The following is an 8,834-nucleotide window of genomic DNA, read 5'->3' as shown; positions in this document are numbered from 1 at the left end:
CTTTTATTTACTAGATTTTGAATGTATTTTAAAATAAATTAGTGTAGAAAATAACTTCAAATGATAGGAATTCAAGCATCATAGTAAAAATTAAGATTGTCTCAGCAATGACAACCAATAAGCTTAAAGCATAGATAGGTGATATAGATAAGTATTTTTACTATTTTCTAATTGTGTACACCATCCTACATGTGGCTTTAGTTTTTGTTTGTTTGTTTGTTTGTATTTTTCCAGCTTTATTAAGGTATAATTGGCAAATAAATACTGTATATTCTAAGGTGTACAATATAATGGTTTGCTGTACATTATGAAATGATTACCACAATCAACTTAATTTACACATCCATCACCTCATATAATTACTTTTTGTTTTTTTTTGACATAGTGAGAACTCTTAAGATCTATACTGTTAGCAAATTTCAAGTATATAGTACAGTATTAACTATAGACATCATGCTGTACTTTAGATCCCAGAACTTACTCATTTTAAAACTGAAAGTTTGTACCTTTGACCAACATTGCCTTTACTAACTTTTAAATTACGTGACTAGTTAAAAATCAGAAATGAAAGTGAAGACATCACTACAAATTCCATAGATATTAAAAAGTTAATAAAGGAATAATATGAAAACCCCATATTCACAAATTTTATAATCTAGATGAAATGGACCAATTCCTTGAAAAACACAATTTGCCAAAATTCAAAAAAAAAAGAAATAATCTGAATAGTCTATATCTATTAAATAAATTGAATCAGTAATTAATAAACTTCCAAACCAGAAAGCACCAGGCGCAGTTGAATCCATCTTAAGTAATTTTATGAGGCCCATATTAACCTAAAATCAAAGCCAAATAAATATCTTACAAGGAAAGAAAATTACAGACCAATATCTCTGATGAACATAGATGAAAAAAATCTTCAGCAAAATATTAGCAATTGAATCCAACAATGTCAAAAAGAATTGTATACCACAACCAAATGGCACTTATTCCAGGCATGGGAACTGGATCAACATTCAGAAATCACTCAATCCACTTCATCAACAGGCTAAATGAGAAAAATCACATGATTATATCAAATGATGCAGAAAAAAATGTTGACAAAATTCCATACCCATTCATAATAAAAATGTTCAACAAACTATGAATAGAGAGGAACTTATCTTGGTAAAGGATATCTACAAAAGACTTACACCTAACTTTTACTTAATGATGAGAAACTAGAACTTTCTTACTCTGATCAGGAACCAGGCAAGAATGTCCCCTTTCATAACTCCTTTTCAACTAGTGGTGGAAGTCCTAGTTAATGCAATAAGACTAAAAAGAAAAGGAAAAAAAAAGAAAGAAAGTATAAATAGGTAGATTGTCTCTTGTTCACAGATGACATGGCTGGCTATGTAGAAAATCCAAAATAACAACAACTAAAATCTAATACTAAGAAGTGATCGTAGCAAAGTTGCATGATACGAGGTTAATGTGCAAAAGTCGATCTCTTTTTGGTATACCAGCAATTAACAAGTAGAATTTGAAATTAAAAATATAATAATATTTACATTAGGACCCCCCCTAAAGTAAAGTACATATAAATCTAACAAATATGAACAAGATCTATGTAAGGAAAAATATAAAACTCTGATGAAGGAAATCAATGAACAATCAAGGAAATGGAGAGATACCCTATGTTCACAGATCAGAAGCCTCGATATTGTCAAGATGTCAGTTCTTCTCAACCTGTTCTATTCAGTTTAATCTCAGTCAAAATTCTAGCAAATTATTTTATGGATATCAATAAAATGATTCTAAAATTTACATGGAGAGGCAAAAGTCCTAAAATAGCCACCACAATATAAAAGAAAAAAAAGTTGGAGGACCACATACCACCTGACTTCAAGACATTCTATAATGCTGTAGCAATCAAGACAATGTGGAATTAGTTGGGGGTGGGGAGGAGCAGATAATTAGATCAATGGAACAGACTAGAGAGCCCAGAAATAAACTCACAAAAATATATGACAAAGGAGCAAAGGCAGTACAATAGAGGAAAGATAGTTTTCAACAAATGATGCTAAAAACTGTATATCCACATACAAACACAAAAACTATAAAACTCCTAAGAGATAACATGAGAGAAAATATAGATAACCTTGGGTTTGGAGATAATTCTTTAATATGACACCAAAGGCATGACCCATGAAAGAAAGGGTATGCTAGTCTAGTTTGAAATTTAAAGCATCAGTCAAGAGAATAAGAAGACAAATCATAGACTGGGAAAAAATATTTGCAAAACACCAACTGATAAAAGATTATCGGAAATATACAAAATATATAAAACTCAACAATAAGAACACAAATAACCTGATTATAAATGGGCAAAAGACTTGGACACCTTGAAGTCTAGTAAGCAGATGGCTAGTAAGCACATGAAAAGATGCACAACATCATCCAGCATTAGGAAATTATAAATTAAAACAATAAGATACCAGTACATACCTATTAGAATAACTAAAATTCAAAGTAGTGACAGCAGCTAATGCTGACAAAGATGTGGAGCAACAGGAACTCTAATTCATAGTTGGTGGGAATTTAAAATGGTAGTCACTTTGAAAGAGTTTGGTGGTTTCTTACTACACTAAACATTTACCTTATGATCCAGCAATCGTGCATTGTGATATTTACATAAATGAGTTGAAAACTTGCATCTACACAAAGGCCTACACACAGGTGTTTATAGCAACTTTATTTATAATTGAAAAAAAAAATTGAAGTAACACAGATGCCCTTCAGTGGATGAGTGGAAAACCAAATTGTAGTACATATAGACAACCAAATACTATTCAACACTAAAGTATTATTCAGAGCTATCAAACCATGAAAAGATGTGGAAGAAACTTAAATACATTTTATCAAGTAAAAGAAGCCAATCTGAAAAAGCTACATACTGGATGATTCCTAATGTATGACATTCCAGCCCTTTTCTCATCCCCCCCAAAAAGTGCAGCTCATGTAGGAATGCTACGTTTTCTAGGATTTGACATTTTCAGCAATTGAATTGCTAAACAGAATGCTGTAAATAGAACGATGTTATTTGTTTCCAAAGACTATCGATATACTAGAGCAATGCGAAAATAAAAATAAAAGCAAGATATTTCATGGCAAACTTTGAGGTAAGGGTAGGACTGTAATTCATGAGTTATCTCAGGGCAAATGGGAAAGGGGCTAGAAAAGGCAAAACTGTGGAAACAGTATAAAGATCAGCGGTTTTCAGGGGTTAGGAGGAAGGGAGACATCACTGGGTAGAATACAAAGCTTTTTAGGACAGTGAAACTATTCTGTATGATACTGTAATTGTGGATGCACATCATTATACATTTATCAAGAACTGCAACACAAAGAGAACCCTAATGTAAACAACAGACTTTGGATAATAACCATGTGTCAATGTAGGTTCATTGGTTGTAACAAATGTATTGCTGTGCTGTGGTTATCCTTAATTGGGGAGTCTGTGCACGTGTGGGTCAGGGTACATAGGCTATGTACTTCCTGTTCAAGTTAGCTGTTAGCCTAAAATTTCTCTTAAAAAATAGTCTATTAAAAATAACTTGGAGACAATTTTTGTTATTTTTGAAAACTTTATAAATATGTTGAAAATGACTTGTGTAATTAAAAAAAAAAAAAATCAATACTTCCAAGTTATAACTTCACATCTTCATCTCCGTGGAGACATCTTCCCAAACCTCTAGTATCCCAGCCCACCTGCTCATAGCCTCTGTCTCTCCCTCTGTCCCTTATCCCTCCCCACTCTTTCTTTCTTTCTTTCTTTTTTCTTCTTCTCTCTCTACCTCTCACTTTTCTGGCCTCACGCTTCTTCCGCTTGTAAACAATAGAGGCATATTCAGATTACATGAACTATTGATAGCATACGATTTTAATTTCTAGGAGAATTAGGTCAGCAGAGCACAGTGTCCCAGTAGTCATAAAGGCAGGCCTCAGGCAGGACTGAGTTTTAGTTCAGGAAACCATAGCAGATAAAACCAGGGATCTGGCTTGGGTGATTCAGCTTCTTTCTGTCACTGTCTGCTCCTACAGCCACTATGGCCTGCTGCGTCTGTTTTTGCTTCACATTTAACCTAGCCGAAATAAAGTGCATTTGAATCTATTAATCAATGTGAAAATAAAACATGCCATTGGGCAGATATACCAGTCATGAGCTCCTGCACTAGTTTGTTAATGTGTAAAAGCTCTAGCAAATGGCTTATTTTCTTGGCCTACTAACTAATCATATAAGTAACCTTCCTCTAACAGCCCTGATAAGCATTCAGCATAGATCTAGATTTTATGAAATTCACATATACTAGTTTACTGTTCCTGTTCAACTATCTGTGAAAGCCTGGTATATCTACCTGAGCTATTTTCTAGTTTTAAGCTATCAGAGAAGACTATTTAATACAAGAGGCCCTTTAGGAAGATGTAGTAGTGGTGTCGAAGGCCATGTATAGAGAGAGCTATGACATTCTTTATTACTTTGAATTCGGTATGAAAATTAGAAATAGAAAAAATTACTGTGATTTTAAATTACAATTTGTCATATAGGTTTCCTTTTAAATTGTCCTTGTTAGGTAGCTATGAATCACGTTGTACACTGGTTTGCAGTCACTTCATTTATTGACATTTGTGTGTATATGCATATGTATATGTAAAATAACACTAAAGACTAAATATTGAAATTGATTACTTGCACTGCAAAGCTTTGAAAAGAAATAATGGCTTCTTTGTGTCACGTATTGTACCATAGTGCACATTTAATTTGCTCAGCAAATTAAAAAATAAATAAATAAATAAATAATAAATTTACATAATAAAAATAGTAACAGAGGGGGGACTGGTAGCAGGAGGATTGAGTCAAGTAATAATAATTAATGTAATCTAGTCTCTGGATGAACATGTAATTTTCTATCTCTTTCGCCCCCAAGAGCCTCTTAAAATTATTCAGGTGAAGTCTCTTAGAGAACTCTAAGGATATGTAAATGTAAGGATTTATAGTCTAAATTTGATGTAAGTAATGGGTCAGTGCACATCTGGGAGAAAAGCATAAAGGAATAGTCAGATTGAAGTATTTTATTTTTCATTTAATATCATTTATTTGCACATTTATTAAATCTGCATTGGGTGGCTAACTCACTCCAAGGATAAGAGTCTCCAGGACCTCAGGGAAGCATCTGTCTGTCCCAGAGAGGGGACAACCTGAGAGTCTACTTTGGGGTAAGTCAGAAGGAGATGAAAAAGCTTAAAACCTGCAAGGTTTGTCCAGACCTTGCTCTGTATATTTGTATAATATCCCTGGACCTTTCCACTATTCAGTGTCCTTTTCTCCCAAACTGAGTGTAATGTTAGATACCTATACACACTCTGTATACATATACCTAAGATACTATCTGAGGTCATACCATCAGGATTCTCAATGCAAGATGTTTCAAGTACCAACCTAAACACTTGGCTGAAGTGGAAGAAAAAAGATAAAAAAGAAAGACCATTGTTATAATAGAGATTTAAGAATAAATGTGGAAAAAAATAACAAGACAGGCATTGATTTCACTTGTGTTAGGTTGAGGCTGATAAAGGTAACTGGGGAGGATTTACAGAGTTTTCCTGGATATTTATAGAAACCTAAGAAGCAGAAGAGAGGATGAGGTATATCTAATAGCAGCCTTGAGTAAAGACACAGTATCTTGTGCATGCTGTATAAACTACAAATGAGTTGGAGGATTCAAATACTGGTTATGTCCAGAGAAACAATTGCAAACGAGTCTGAAAAAACTAGCTTCAGCTCAAGATAATATGACAGGCTCAGGAGTTTATAATGAATGTCATTGATAAAATTTAAGTAAAAGGCTATTATAATCAGATATGAATCTTAAAATTTTATTTCTGATAAAATATAAAAGATAAATGGAAACAGAAGAGGCAAGGATTAAGAATATATGAGATTAGGGGGCCTGAACCTGTCTTGGAAGTGAGGATGAAGGCAAAGAGCTAGAATGGACAGGACTTGAAAGAGTTGGGTTGGAAGATGAGAGAGGTTAAAGAGACATAAGTTCAGGTTTCTAGCCATTCACTAAAACAGACAACATAGATTTATGAATAGGGAGAGGATCACGAGAATTTTATTTATTGGAATTTTTCAGGTTGCATTGCAAAACACTCTGAGAGACTTTGAAGAGATAAAGGACAGAATCCACATCATCACGACCCATAAAGAAAAGGAGACTGGTGATCTGGGCATAAAGAAGGTAAGTGATGTACTTGATTCACTACACTAATGCTCCTTCCTGATAGAGACTTGGCTTATGTTATTTTTTTTCATTCCTCCTGTGGCTCTCACTTTCTTTTCTTTATATATTCTTACATGACATCTATTGTCATTGTATTTTAAAAATAAAGGCCAAAGAAAATATAATTTGGGAATTGTGGCAATCAACCAAGAAAACTTAATCAAAGGAGAGTCCAATTCAAGAGGACTTTCAATAGGAAGTGTCAGGAACCTGTGTCTCTCTTCTCTTCCTCAGTGTGGGTGACTGAGCCTTCTTTGACTTTTTGTAGCAGATATAACAACTTGAGCTGATGAATATGTATTGACTTATTTATTTAACAAATAAACATAGATCTGCTCTGAAGTTGCTAAAAGAATTTCACAATGTATTATGTACATTGAAAATGTGTAAATGTATGCTAAAACCTACTGCAGTTAAACCCTACATTTCAAAACGTGGTAGATATAATAATGGCTCCAAAGTTGTTTATATCCTAATTTCCACAACCTATGAATATGTTATGTTAAATGGCAAAAGGAATTTAAAGTTGCAGATGAAGTTAATTTTGCTAATCAGACCTTGAGAGGAGATGATTATCCTGGGTTATCCAGGTAGGCCCAGTGAAATGTCAAGGTTCTTATAAGAGGGAAACAGGAAAGTAAGTGTCAGAACGATGCAGTGTGAGAAAGACTCAACCAGCCATGGCTGGTTTTTAAGATGGAAGGGGCCACAAGTCAAGGAATGCAGGCAATTTCTGGGAGCTGAAAAGAGGGGGAAGCAAAAAAAACCCAAAACAGATTCTAGCCGAGAACCTCCAAAAAAGAAGACAGCTCTACCAAGCCCTTGATTTTAGCCCAGTGAGACCCATTTTGAACTTCTGGCCTCCAGAACTAAGATAATAGATTTGTGGTTTTTTAAACCACTAAGTTTGTGGTAATTTGTTATAGCAATTAAGAAACTACTACATAAAACATTCCAAGTGTTTTTATTTTTTTCCATTTGTTTCTTTTTCTATTTGTTTTGTTTCATCTATTAACTGGGTGTTTTGAAATAGGATAAATCAGCAAATAATTTTAATGAGTAGTTTGAGGATATTAATTTGTTTAATAAAACTTCTGTATCACAAATAGCAAGCTGTTTCTGTAAGTTAAATATTTGAGTGGAAAAGCCTTCCACTTTGCCTTTGGTCATATCACATACCCTATATATATGGACAAGAGGAATCATCCAGTATCTCTATTCTAGATAGAATTCTAAAGTAGATACTATTTAACTTCATATTCCCTGAGACTACCACAGTTTATGGTACTCCAAAAATGGTCATTTCTATATAAAAATATATATCTACTACTTGAAGGCTGGTGAATGATAAAAGATTAACTGTGGTAGAAAGCATCTTAACTAGCCCCCAATGAACCTCACCTCTTGGTTTTCGGAAGCTTGGGTAATCCTATCCCCTTGTGTGAAAACTAAACTTAATGATTCACTTCTAATAAATAGAATATGGCAAAAGTGATGGGAAATCAGTTATCCTGCTAAATATTTTTCTCGATCAGAGTATCTGCCCTATGAAGAGGTCCAAGTGGCAAGGAGCTGATGTCTCTAGCCAATAGCCAGTGAGAACGTGAGGCCCTCCAAAAAGCATGTAAATGAACTTAGAAGTGGATCCTCTTCCATTCAAGCCTTGAGGTAACTGCAGTTTTAGCCAACCCTTCTATTGCAACCTCATGAGAGATCCTGCATCAGAAGACCCAATTCAACTGTGCCTGAATCCCTGATCCACAGAAACTATAAAATCATATTCATTGTTTTAAATAGTAATATTCACAGGTAATTTGTGATGCAATAATATATTAATAATGCATTAACTAAAATACATGAAGAATAAAGGCTATAGCATATATGAAAATTCAGTTGATATTTGGAACTCCAATATTTTGACTGTGTCCTATATTAACAAATTTTGATTCTGTAGTTAGAACTGTAACCAGACTAAGAATGTGGAGGTCCTAATTATTAGACTAAATTGCATGGGGAATTTCCAAAGAATATTTTCCCTCCTGTCATGCTTTGATAAATTCAGATACAAGCTGAATATAGTTGGACACAGTTTTTTGGATAAGCGATTTACAGATAAGTTTTTACTGGTCAGCATGACCCAACCACTGAAATGTTTTGATCCCTAGCATTACCAAGTTTTGTCTTCCTAAGTAAAAAAGAAAGTAATAAAGTTCACAATAATAAGGATACTCCACTTTCTCTGAGTGCTTTAAGTCAAAAGAGCCAATGACTGACAGCTACTTTTTAAATATGGGAACTGCAAGAGAAGGGGCCTACTCTGAGGAGTAGGGATGTGGAGTGTAGGGTGGTAGATGTGTGCTTACTAATTGGCTGGGCAAGACCTGCTCTTTAAAGGGTCTGGACTCCTTCACCTTGTCTATTCAACCAAAACTTGAAGTCACATCTCAAACAGGGAGCAAGCTTTGTTGCACACCAATTAAAAATAAGATTTAAGAGCAAAATACA

Source organism: Pteropus alecto, unplaced genomic scaffold (genome assembly GCF_000325575.1).
Source record: "Pteropus alecto unplaced genomic scaffold, ASM32557v1 scaffold20, whole genome shotgun sequence".
In the NCBI taxonomy this organism is placed as follows: Eukaryota; Metazoa; Chordata; class Mammalia; order Chiroptera; family Pteropodidae; genus Pteropus; species Pteropus alecto.
The sequence above is the reverse complement of the archived record's forward strand: the minus strand, read 5'-3'. Positions refer to the sequence as shown.